Raw genomic sequence first — 12,987 nt, 5'->3', positions numbered from 1 at the left:
GGTGTCGACAAAACATAATACGGACATGAGGGCATCATGATCACACATCGAACAACAATACATCATAAAGATTCTTATGGGAAAGTAACAATTCCTTCACAAAGCAAAGTATGAATCAAAAACCGTACCGAGAAGTAGCCAACAACAGTCCATAGTCATTGAAGCAATTGCAATTTATCATAACATCAGAAAGAGCCAAGTAAGAGCTTGTAAAGCAAATCCACATACTCAATCATCTCTTTTGTTTTCCACAATTGTTACAACTCACGTGGTACTCATGGTATCAAAGTTTCAGTTGGACACAGAGAAATATAGGGGCTTATAATTTTGCCTCCCAACCATGTACCTCAAGGGTAAAGTCAACAATAATAAAGCATAAGTACTCATCTCCAAGTTGATATATGAATATAGATCTTTCCCTAGCATATGACGTTCACCAAGATGAAGACGGAATAGGGAATTGGTGTTGATCACCATGACTTTCACAAGGACAAAAGTAAAGGTACAAGATAGGCCCTTCGCAGAGGGAAGCAGAGGTTGCCATGCGCTTTTAAGGTTTGGATATACGACCTCTTAGTGTAAAGGAACGTCACTTTATATTGCTCCCTGTGATAAAGAACTTTATTATGCAGACTGTCGCTTTTATGTCTTCCTCATCACAGGTTCGTACAAAGCTTATTTTCCGCACACTAATAAATCATACATACTAGAGAGCAATTTTTATTGCTTGCACCGATGACAACTTACTTGAGGGATCTTATTCAATCCATAGGTAGGTATGGTGGACACTAATGGCAAAACTAGGTTGAAGGTTTATGGATGCACAAGTAGTATTTCTACTTAGTACGGAAGTTTTGGCTAATATGAGGTGGAAGCAATCGTCACATGCTAAGGGATCTCTAGACATATAACATTGTTTGGAACCAAGCAAACACAATTCATTATGTTGTCTTCCTTGTCCAACATCTACTTCTAGGCATGTAATAGTTTGGTGAGTACTCACAATTATAGAAAGTGTCTAAGATGATATATTTATATGTGAACCTCTCTTTCCTTATTACTTCTTATTAATTGCAACAATGACTGGTGTCTATGTTGGTCTATTCTCAACAAGTTTCAATCATCATACTTGTTATATGTGAAGCTATCACTTTCCATAAGATCATCTCATGATCTTTCATGCTATCGCTCTTTTCATACTTTTGATCACGGCACAAAACAAAGCCCTTGACTAAGATACTCTTTATTATATAGCTCGCAAGCTTGAATACCTCGGGGGAGACACAAGGCAAAAGACTCAAACTAAACACTAAAGACTTAACCCACTAACAGAAGAAAGTAAAAACTGAAAAAGAAAGAACTAAAACAAAGGTAAAAGCAAAAGATATAAAGGTGATACGGTACCAGGGCAACTCCCCCAAGCTTGGCATAAGCCAAGGGAGTTGCCCATACCAATGCTTAGTTGTCTTCCTTTGGTGGTGATGGTGGTGGAGTCTTTGCCTTCGATTCTAAGAGAGCTATCACTCTTTGATTTATACCTTGGAGATCTGCGACATGATTCTCCAGCAAAACAACTTCACGAGAAAGGGAAATATTGCGAGCACGAGTTGTTTCACAAAACCTCAAGAGTTCAATCAAGGATGGAGACAACATGTGGAGGAAGGGTTGGAGAAAATCCACTCCTTCAACGTCTTCAATGTTGAACATAGGTTGAACTTCCTCCCTAGCTTGGGTTTTCTCCTTAGCTTTGTCCCTGGCTTCCGTGACTTCTACTCTTTTCATATCAGCATCTATTTCTTCATTAACTTGAGGGAAATTATTCTCCCCAACAGATTCCTGAGACATCTTTGCTCTAAATCTGCGGCAGACAACAGGCTCGAAACGAAAAACAGAGGAAAATTGCACAATACGGAGATCAAAACCCTCAGGCGTATATATAATGATTTTTCTGGACCAGAAGGAGTGCTCCGCAAGAAAACAGAGTCCGGGAGGCACACGAGGTGCCCACAAGCCCTATAGCCACGGCCAGGGGGAGGCCGCGGCTACCAAGCTTGTGGCCGCCTCGTGCGCTCTCCGGACTGCTTTTTTATTTTTCTATTTTTCCATAAATTCCAAAGCAGAGAAAATTTCCTACTGGAAAAGTTTTGGAGTCCAATTACTTACCGAAACACATAACTCTTCGTTTTCAGAGTCTGAAACAGGCTGATAAACATCCCTTATGTACTCCTCTGGAGTTATGATATTGATGATATTGCTCTCAACATTTATGGGAGTACTAGAGATATAATGGTTGATTCTTTGCCCATTTACCACTCTAGGAAAATTACCTTCCGTGTTATTGATTTTGATGGCACCGGAACGATATACTTCCTCGACAACGTAGGGACCTTCCCATTTAGAGAGAAGCTTGCCTGCGAAGAATCTTAAGCGAGAATTGTATAGCAGGACATAATCACCTACATTGAACTCACGTTTTTGTATTCTTTTATCGTGTCATCTCTTAACCTTTTCCTTGAACAACTTGGCATTCTCATATGCCTGGGCCCTCCATTCATCTAATGAGCTGATATCAAACAACCTCTTCTTACCGGCAAGTTTGAAATCGAAGTTGAGCTCTTTGATTGCCCAATAAGCTTTGTGTTCTATATCAAGAGGTAAATGACAGGCCTTACCATAAACCATTTTATACGGCAACATGCCCATGGGATTCTTATAAGCAGTCCTACAATCCCATAGTGCATCGTCAAGTTTGCTAGACCAATTCTTTCGAGATTTATTGACAGACTTTTGTAAGATTAATTTGATCTTCCTATTACTCAACTCCACTTGACCACTAGACTGAGGATGATAAGGAGATGCAAATCTATGGTTGACATCATACTTAGCGAGCATCTTGCGGAAAACACCATGAATGAAGTGTGAACCGCCATCAGTCATCAGATATCTAGGGACTCCAAATCTTGGGAAAATGACTTATTTAAGCATCTTAATAGAGGTGTGGTGATCAGCATTTCTAGTGGGATAGCTTCTACCCACTTAGTGACGTAATCAACAGCAACTAAGATGTGAGTATACCCATTGGAACTCGGGAAGGGTCCCATATAATCAAAGCCCCATACATCAAATGGTTCAATGACAAGTGAATAGTTCATAGGCATTTCCTGACGTTTACTGATCTTCCCTATTCTTTGGCATTCGTCACAAGACAAGACAAACTTACGGACATCCTTGAAGAGAGTGGGTCAGTAGAAACCTGATTGCAATACCTTATGAGCAGTTCTATCTCCAGCATGGTGTCCTCCGTAGGCTTCGGAATGACACTTCTGCAGGATCTGTCCCTGTTCATGTTCAGGCACACAATGTCTAATAACACCATCTACTCCTTCCTTATAAAGGGGAGGATCATCCCAAAAGTAGTGTCTCAAATCAAAGAAGAATTTCTTCTTTTGCTGGTAGGTGAAATTGGGTGGTATGTATTTGGCTACGATATAGTTTGCGTAATCAGCATACCATGGTGCACTATGTGAAGTACGGATGACATTCAATTGCTCATCAGGAAAGCTGTCATCAATAGGTCGTGGGTCATCAAGGACATTCTCTAGCCTGGACAAGTTATCTGCTACACGGTTATCAGCACCCTTTCGGTCAACAACGTGCAGATCAAATTCCTGTAGCAGGAGAACCCATCTGATTAGCCTAGGCTTAGCGTCCTTCTTCTCCATAAGGTACTTAATAGTAGCATGATCAGAGTGAATAGTGACCTTGGAGTCAACTATATAAGATCTAAACTTTTCACATGCAAACACGACTGCTAAAAATTCCTTCTCCGTAGTGGCATAGTTTCTTTGGGTACTGTCTAGAGTTTTACTAGCGTAGTGAATAACATTCAACTTCTTGTCAACTCTTTGTCCTAGAACAGCACCAACAGCGTAATCACTAGCATCGCACATGATTTCAAAGGGCAAGTTCCAATCAGGTGGTTGAACAATAGGTGCGGTTATCAAGGCCTTCTTAAGTATTTCGAAAGCTTCCTCACAATCCTCATCGAAAAAAAAGGAACATCCTTCTGCAAGAGGTTGGTAAGAGGCCTAGAAATCTTAGAGAAGTCTTTAATGAACCTTCTATAGAAATCAGCATGACCTAGGAAACTTCGTATACCTCTGATATCTGTGGGGTAAGGCATTTTCTCAATTGCATCAACCTTAGCCTTATCAACTTCAATGCCTTTCTCAGAGATTTTGTGTCCTAAGATGATGCCTTCATTAACCATGAAGTGGCACTTCTCCCAGTTCAAGACGAGGTTGGTATCTTTGCATCTATGTAAGACTCGATCAAGGTTGTTGAGGCAATCGTCAAAGGAAGAACCGTAAACGGAGAAATCATCCATGAAAACCTCAACAATCTTTTCACAAAAGTCAGAGAATATTGCCATCATACATCTTTGAAAGGTGGCAGGTGCATTGCATAAGCCAAAAGGCATACGTCTATAAGCAAAGGTACCGAAGGGGCAGGTGAAAGTGGTTTTCTCCTGATCAGATTGTGCAACAGGTATTTGCGAGAAACCTGAATAACCATCTAGAAAGCATAAGTGTGTGTGTTTAGATAGCCTTTCTAGCATTTGGTCGATAAACGACAAAGGATATTGGTCTTTCCTGGTTGCCTTATTCAGTTTCCAGAAGTCTATCACCATCATATAGCCAGTAATAATCCTCTCTGGGATTATTTCATTCTTATCATTAGGAATGATGGGGATACCTCCCTTCTTAGGTACGCAATGTGTTGGACTTACCCAATCACTATGAGCAACATGATAAATGATTCCTGCTTCCAGAAGCTTTAATATTTCTTTCCTCGCGACCTCTTTCATCCTAGGATTTAACCTCCATTGATGATCAGCAACTGGCTTAGAATCAGGATCGGTTTTAATCTTGTGTTGACATAGAGTGGGACTAATACCCTTAAGGTCATCAAGAGTATATCCAATAGCAGCACGGTGCTTCCTCAAAGTTTTTAATAACTTCTTCTCTTCGTGATTCGAGAGGTGAGCACTAATAATAACAGGATATATCTCCTTCTCATCAAGATAGGCATACTTAAGAGTATCTGGTAACTGTTTTAGCTCGAACACGGGATCACCCTTTGGTGGGGGAGGATCCCCAAGCAGTTCAACAGGAAGATTATTCTTAAGAATAGGATATTGTTCTAAAACAATTTTATCTATATCATCTCTTTCATCCTTATGCATATCATTTTCATGCTCAAGCAGATATTTCTCTAAAGGATCCGTAGGAGGCACGACAATAGAGGCAAGAGCAATGATTTCATCCCTACCAGATGACTCTTTTTCATGGGGTTGTCTTCCAAACTTGGAGAAGTTAAATTCATGAGACACACCCTCGAAACTAACAATGACAGTCTGTTTAACGCAATCAATATGAGCATTGACAGTGTTGAGAAAGCGTCTACCAAATATGATGGGACAAAAGCTATCTTGTGCAGTAGCAAGGATGAGGAAATCAGTAGGATACTTCGTCTTACCACACATGACTTCTACGTCTCTCACAATTCCCACAGGGCAGATAGTGTCTTGATACGTCTCAAACGTATCTATAATTTTTGATGGTTTCACGCTGTTATCTTGCCTTCTTTGTATGTTTTTTGTACCTTTTTATATCTTTTTGGGACTAACTTATTAATTCAGTGCCAAGTGCCAGTTCCTGTTTTTTCCGTGTTTTTGACTCTTTTCAGATATGATTTTGGAACGGAGTCCAAACGGAATAAAAACCCCGAAATGATTTTTTCCCGAACGAAAGAAGACCAGGGAGCCTTTGGGCCAAGACAGTTGGGCCCCAGGGAGCCCACAAGCTCCCACCATGCCACCAGGGGGTGGCGGCGGTGTGCAAGCTTGTGGCCACCCTGGCCGCCCCCTGACCTAGATCTTGCGCCTATATATTCCCAAATATTCCGCAAAAAAACAGGGGAGCCTCGAAAATACTTTTCCGCCACCGCAAGCTTCCGTTTCCGCGAGATCTCATCTGGAGACCCTTCCCGGCACCGTGCCGGAGGGGAATTTGGAGGTGGAGGGCTTCTTCATCATCATCATCACCCCTCCAATGACTCGTGAGTAGTTCACTTCAGACCTACGGGTCCGTAGTTAGTAGCTAGATGGCTTCTTCTCTCTCTTGGATCTTCAATACAAAGTTCTTCATGATCTTCATGGAGATCTATCCGATGTAATCTTCTTTGACGGTGTGTTTGTCGAGATCCGATGAATTGTGGACTTGTGATCAGATTATCTATGATATATATTCGAGTCTTTGCTGATTTCTTATATGCATGATTTGATATCCTTGTAAGTCTCTCCGAGTCTTGGGTTTTGATTGGCCAACTAGATCTATGATTCTTGCAATGGGAGAAGTGCTTGGTTTTGGGTTCTGCCATGTGGTGACCTTTCCCAGTGACAGTAGGGGCAGCAAGGCACACATCAAGCAGTTGCCATCAAGGGTAAAAATATGGGATTTTTATCATTGGTTTGAGATTATCCCTCTACATCATGTCATCTTGCTTAAGGCGTTACTCTATTCTTATGGACTTAATACACTAGATGCATGCTGGATAACGGTCGATGTCGTGGTTTTTTCACGGCAGATGTCCTCGTGAAAGGACTTGTTACTGGAGCCATCGCACCTTGGTGGCGACTCAAAGGGGTTAAGCGGGAGAGACACGGCGATTTACCCAGGTTCGGCCCCTCTGAGGAGGTAATAGCCTACGTCCTGCTTTTGTGTGTATTGATATGGATTCGATTACAAGGAAGGCGTAACTCGCCTAAACCTAGCACTCGATGATTTCTAACCTATCCTCTGTCCCCCAGGACCTTGCCTTTATATACAGGTCGATTCCCTAGGGTTTACAAGGATTTCTTCCTTTCTACAACTCGTGACCAATGCGGTCTCTAAATCGCCATCTTCCAAAGCTGGGAGACCCGCCAAGGGTCGGCCTCATCATACGATCTTGATTCGACCTAAACGAGGCTCAACTAAACACTTAGATGAATCGCCCAATGGATAACCCGGCCCAACTAGGGCGGGTCTTCCATAGGTTACATCCCCAACATTAGGCCCCAAATTGACTTGAACCTTTCTTCTTCACGCCAATACCTCTGCTTCATGGAAGGTAATTCATTCCCTATTTTTCTTCATCTGTCAAAAAATTGCACACCCGCCATCGCCTTTGGGCACTGACAATCCCTTAAGTCACCAGATCATTGCTAACTGACCTTTTCTTACTCCTCTTTTTTGGGAAGACCGCCACAACTCCAACGGATCTTTAGCGCATTGTTATCCCGAAATTTTCGGCGCACATTTATAGCGAATCTTTTATTCCCCGGCGGTTCCCGCTCATAGTGCCTCGATTCCAGCACCTGCCTTGATAAATAGGCCGAGGGGGGGACAGAACTGGCGCTTCCCACCTACCAGTCCTGTCACCTTCCTCCCCACCGGCACAGCGAGAAAAACTCATCGCTCCGAGGAATCCGCCGCCGACCGTGCCTTCTGCCTTCACGCGAGGAACTTCGATGCCGCCTGTGGGTCTTCGCCGTCGTCCACTCTCGCGCCGCAACCCCTTTGAGTTGCCACCAAGGTGCGATGGCTCTAGTAACAAGTCCTTTCACGAGGACATCTGTCGTGAAAAAACCACGACAGATATCGATTCAGAGCAGATATCGTCTATATGCAAGGAGCTTCAAGAACACGGCAATGGCGGGAGTTCAAGCGGAGAGTGAATCTACTCCTAAAAAAAGGTGGAGGCCTAACCTGATGCTGTCGAGGAAGGAGAGCCGACGGTGATGGGGTTGCTGGAGAAGCACGGGTGTCCCGTCGAGCGAAGAGGTTTCCGGCGGCGGCGAAGTTCGTGGTGAATGGCGAGGTGACCGACGGAGATGCAGTCGACGATGACGATGGCGGATGTGTTGGTTGCGACACGAGAATGGACGACGGCGAAGACCCACAGACGGCACCGAAGTTCCTCGCGTGAAGGCCGAAGGCACGGTCGGCGGTGGATTCCTCGGAGCGATGAGTTTTTCTCGCTGTGCCGGTGGGGAGGAAGGTGACAGGACTGGTAGGTGGGAAGCGCCAGTTATGTCCCCCCTCGGCCTATTTATCAAGGCAGGTGCTGGAATCGAGGCGCTATGAGCGGGAACCGCCGGGGGATAAAAGATTTGCTATAAATGTGCACCGAAAATTTTGGGATAACAATGCGCTAAAGATCCGTTGGAGTTGTGGCGGTCTTCCCGAAAAAAGAGGAGTAAGAAAAGGTCAGTTGGCAATGATCTCGCGACTTAAGGGATTGTCAGTGCCCAAAGGCGATGGCAGGTGTGCAATTTTTTGACAGATGAAGAAAAATAGGGAATGAATCGCCTTCCATGAAGCAGAGGTATTGGCGTGAAGAAGAAAGGTTCAAGTCAATTTGGTGCCTAATGTTGGGGATGTAACCTATGGATGACCCGCCCTAGTTGGGCCGGGTTATCCATTGGGCGACTCATCTAAGTGTTTAGTTGGGCCTCGTTTAGGTCGAATCAAGATCGTATGACGAGGCCGGCCCTTGGCGGGTCTCCCAGCTTTGGAAGATGGCGATTTAGAGACCGCATTGGTCACGAGTTGTAGAAAGGAAGGAATCCTTGTAAAACCTAGGGAATCGACCTGTATATAAAGGCGAGGTCCTGGGGGACAGAGGACAGGTTAGAAATCATCGAGTGCTAGGTTTAGGCGAGTTACGCCTTCCTTGTAATCGAATCCATATCAATACACACAAAAGCAGGACGTAGGCTATTACCTCCTCAGAGGGGCCGGACCTGGGTAAATCGCCGTGTCTCTCCCGCTTAACCCCTTTGAGTCGCCACCAAGGTGCGATGGCTCCAGTAACAAGTCCTTTCACGAGGACATCTGCCGTGAAAAAACCACGACAGTCGACGTGTGGAGTAATAGTAGTAGATGCAGAAAGTATCGGTCTACTTGTTTCGGACGTGATGCCTATAGAAATAATCATTGCATAGATATCATCACGACTCTGCACAGTTCAATCAATTGCTCGACAGTAATTTGTTCACCCACCGTCTACTTGCTTTCATGAGAGAAGCCACTAGTAAACACTACGGCCCCCGGGTCTATTCACATCCATCGTTTACATCTCCGCTTTTACTTTGCTTTGTTGCTTTCAGTTTTCACTTGGCAACCAATCTATAAGGGGTTGACAACCCCTTCATAGCGTTGGGTGCAAGCTTTTGTGTTTGTGCAGGATCTTGAGATACTCTTCCGCAGGATTGATACCTTGGTTCTCAAACTGAGGGAAATACTTACCACCGCTGTGCTACATCACCCTTTCCGCTTCGAGGGAACACCAACGCAAGGCTCCAAGGCGACGGGGGAAATCCTTTGCATACTTGCCTAGGAAGTTCCTTAAGGCGTAGCTATAGCTGAAGGATTCCTAGTGCCGTCGACACAACTACTTCCTGGCGCTGTTGCAAGGGATACACAACAGAACAATCAGAAGTATTTCCGGCCCATTGCCGGGGATCTTTTTGAGGTAGCAGAAGTATTTCTGGCGCCGTTGTCGGGGAGGAGGATCGTCAAGAATATTCTCCCGACAACGTGCCTATTTCTGGCGCCGTTGCCGGGGAGGAGGATCGTCAAGAATATTCTCCCGATAAGGTGCCTATTTCTGGCGCCGTTGCCGGGGAGGAGAAATCAAGATCTATCCAAGTAGGTCTCAAAAACTCTTCTCTTGCATTTACTTTTGTTGCCAGTTGCCTCTCGTTTTCCTCTCCCCCACTTCACATTTGCCATTTTCATTTTCCTTTTTCCGTTCGTCCTTCTTCCGCTCGCTTTCTGTTTGCTTGTGTTACCATGTGCCTTCTTTTAGCTTGCATCTTTGCTTGCTAAAAATCCATTGATATGGATCATCATCCACTAGCTAATCTCTTTAAGAGACCCACTCGTGTGGAACAAATTGCTAGTGAGTTGAGGGCAATTGACTATTTCTTTGGAGTTTTGCGTAAGATGCGTGAATCTGAAAATTGTGAGGAAGAAATTCATGAAGTGATTCACGAGGGTTCCTTGGATGAAAAGCATGATTGCCATGGTTTCACTCTAAATCCTATTACTGACAATCATGCTAAAATTATGCAAAACCCTAAGCTTGGGGATGCTAGTTTTGCTTTGACCACCACTTATTGCAATAATCATGATTGGGGTTATGATCTTGAAAATTTGTTTAAGCCTCATGATGAATATGATGTTTGCAATATTATTGAAACTGGGTTTGGAGAAGTCATGACTTTAGTTGATGATAATCCCACTATTTTTTAGGAGTGTCAACTTTGCATGCATGTGGATCATGAAAAGAATATCCTATGGGATAGCTATATTGTTGAATTTGAATATGATCCACATGTAATTGCTATGAGAGAGGAAAATATTTTGGTAGAAACTTTCATGTTACCAAATTACCTCTCGTTATGTGGAGATTGCTATTGTCTCTTTCTTCTTCCTTGCATATGGCAGCTATTGGTTGTCTTGACAATTTGTTTTCCTATAAAATTCCTATGCATAGGAAGTATGTTAGACTTAAATGTGATTTTCACATGCTTTAGAATGCTCTCGTTGTGCTTCAATTCTTGTCTTTTGTGAGAGCATCATTGAATGCCTAGCTAAGGGCGTTAAACAAAAGCGCTTGTTGGGAGGCAACCCAACGAATCTATCCTTTTTCTTTATGTTTTGTGTTTTCCACACTTTCATAATTCTGTTATTATTGTGTTTTTTTGTGTTTATTTTTGCGTTTGTGCCAAACAAAACCGTTATGATTAGTCTTGGGGATAATCGTTTGGTCATGCTGGAAAAGACAGAAACTTTCTGCTCACGAAAAGAATTTTCATTTTTTTCTGTAAGAGCTTTTGAGTTGATTCTTCTTGCTGCTGATTTCTACGCAAATTGTTAAGACTGTCGTAATTTTTAAGAATTTTTGAAGTACCATAGGTATACGAAACATACATATTGCTACAGACTGGTCTATTGTTAACAGATTCTGTTTTTGTTGTGTTGGTTGCTTATTTTGATGAAACTATGGATAGTATTGGGGGTTATTAGCCATGGAAGATTGAAAGTACAGTAACCCAATATCAGCACAAGTAGAATTTAAGTTTGCTACAGTACCTAAGGAAGTGGTGGTTTGCTTGCTTGTACTAATGTTATCACGAGTTTCTGTTTAAGTTTCGTGTTGTGAAGTTTTCAAGTTTTTGGTGAAGTTCTTATGGACAAAAAGATAAAGAGTGGCAAGAGATCAAGCTTGGGGATGCCCAAGGCACCCTAAGAGTAAAAGCCTAAGCTTGGGGATGCCCCGGGAAGGCATCCCCTCTCTCGTCTTCAATCCATCGGTAACGTTACTTGGGGCTATATTTTTATTCACCACATGTTATGTGTTTTTGCTTGGAGTGTCTTGTATCGTAGGAGTCTTTTATTTTTGTTATGTCACAATCATCCTTTCTGCACACCTAGAGAGAGAGACATGCACACACCGTGATTTTTTCGAGCTTCACTTATATCTTTTGGTAGACAATTCAGCTCACATGTGCTTCACTTGTATCTTTTGAGCTAGATACTTTTGCTCTATGTGCTTCACTTATATCTTTTAGAGCGCAGCGGTGCGTGGCTTGGTAGTTGATCTATGCTTTGAAAGTAGTCTCAAAAGGGGTAGTTATCCAAAGGGATACGAAAACTTCCACCTTCATGTGCATTGAATAGTTAGAGAAGTTTGATTCATCTCAATAAGTTTTGAGTTGTGGTTATGGTAATATTGAAGTCATGCTAGTAAGGTGTTGTGGATCTAGAAATACTTGTGTTGAAGTTAGTGATTCCCGTAGCATGCACGTATGGTGAACCGCTATGTGATGAAATCTGAGCATGATTAGTATATTGATTCTCATCCTTTGCGTGGCGGTCGGGGTCGCGCGATGGTTTATACCTACCAACCCTTCCCCTAGGAGTATGCGTTGAATTCTTTGTTTCGATTACTAATAAAACTTTTGCAACAAGTATATGAGTTCTTCATGACTAATGTTGAGTCCATGATTAGATGCACTTTCACCTTCCACCATCACTATCTTCTTAGTGTCGTGCAACTTTCGTCGGTACACAAAACCCACCATTAGCCTCCCTCAAAACAGCCACCATACCTACCTACTATGGCTTTTTCAAAGTCATTCAGAGATATATTTCCATGCAACTACCACCATGGTATGTGTCACCACGTCTACATTTCCTTTGCATGATCGTAAGATAGCTAGCATGATGTTTCCATTGATGTCTATGCCACGCTAGATCATTGCCACGGTACACTACCGAAGGCATTCCATATAGAGTCATAATTGCTCTAAGTTTTGAGTTGAAAGTGTGATGATCATCATTATTGGAGCATTGTCCCATGTGAGTAAATAAAAGAGGCCAAAGAAGCCCATAAAAAAAGAGGCCAAAGAGCCCACCAAAATAAAAAAATGACAGAAAAAGAGAAAGGGGACAATGCTACCACTTTTTCCACACTTGTGCATATTGAGCACCATGATATTCATGACTGAGAGTCTCTCGTTTTGTCACCACCATATAGCTAGTGTGAAATTTTCATTATATAACTTGGCTTGTATATTCCAATGATAGGCTTCCTCAAAATTGCCTTAGGTCTTCGTGAGCAAGCAAGTTGGATGCACACCCACTAGTTTTCTTTAAGAGCTTTCACATACTTGTAGCTCTAGTGCATCATTTGTATGGCAATCCCTACTCATTCACATTGATATCTATTGATGAGCATCTCCACAGCTCATTGATATGCCTAGTTAATGTGACTATCTTCTCCTTTTTGTCTTGCAACCTCCACCACATTCCACACCATCTATAGTTCTATAACCATGGCTCACGCTCATGTGTTGCGTGATAGTTGAAAATG

The sequence above is a fragment of the Hordeum vulgare genome, chromosome 7H, assembly GCF_904849725.1.
Source record: "Hordeum vulgare subsp. vulgare chromosome 7H, MorexV3_pseudomolecules_assembly, whole genome shotgun sequence".
NCBI classification, from domain to species: Eukaryota; Viridiplantae; Streptophyta; class Magnoliopsida; order Poales; family Poaceae; genus Hordeum; species Hordeum vulgare.
This window is presented reverse-complemented; position numbering follows the sequence as displayed.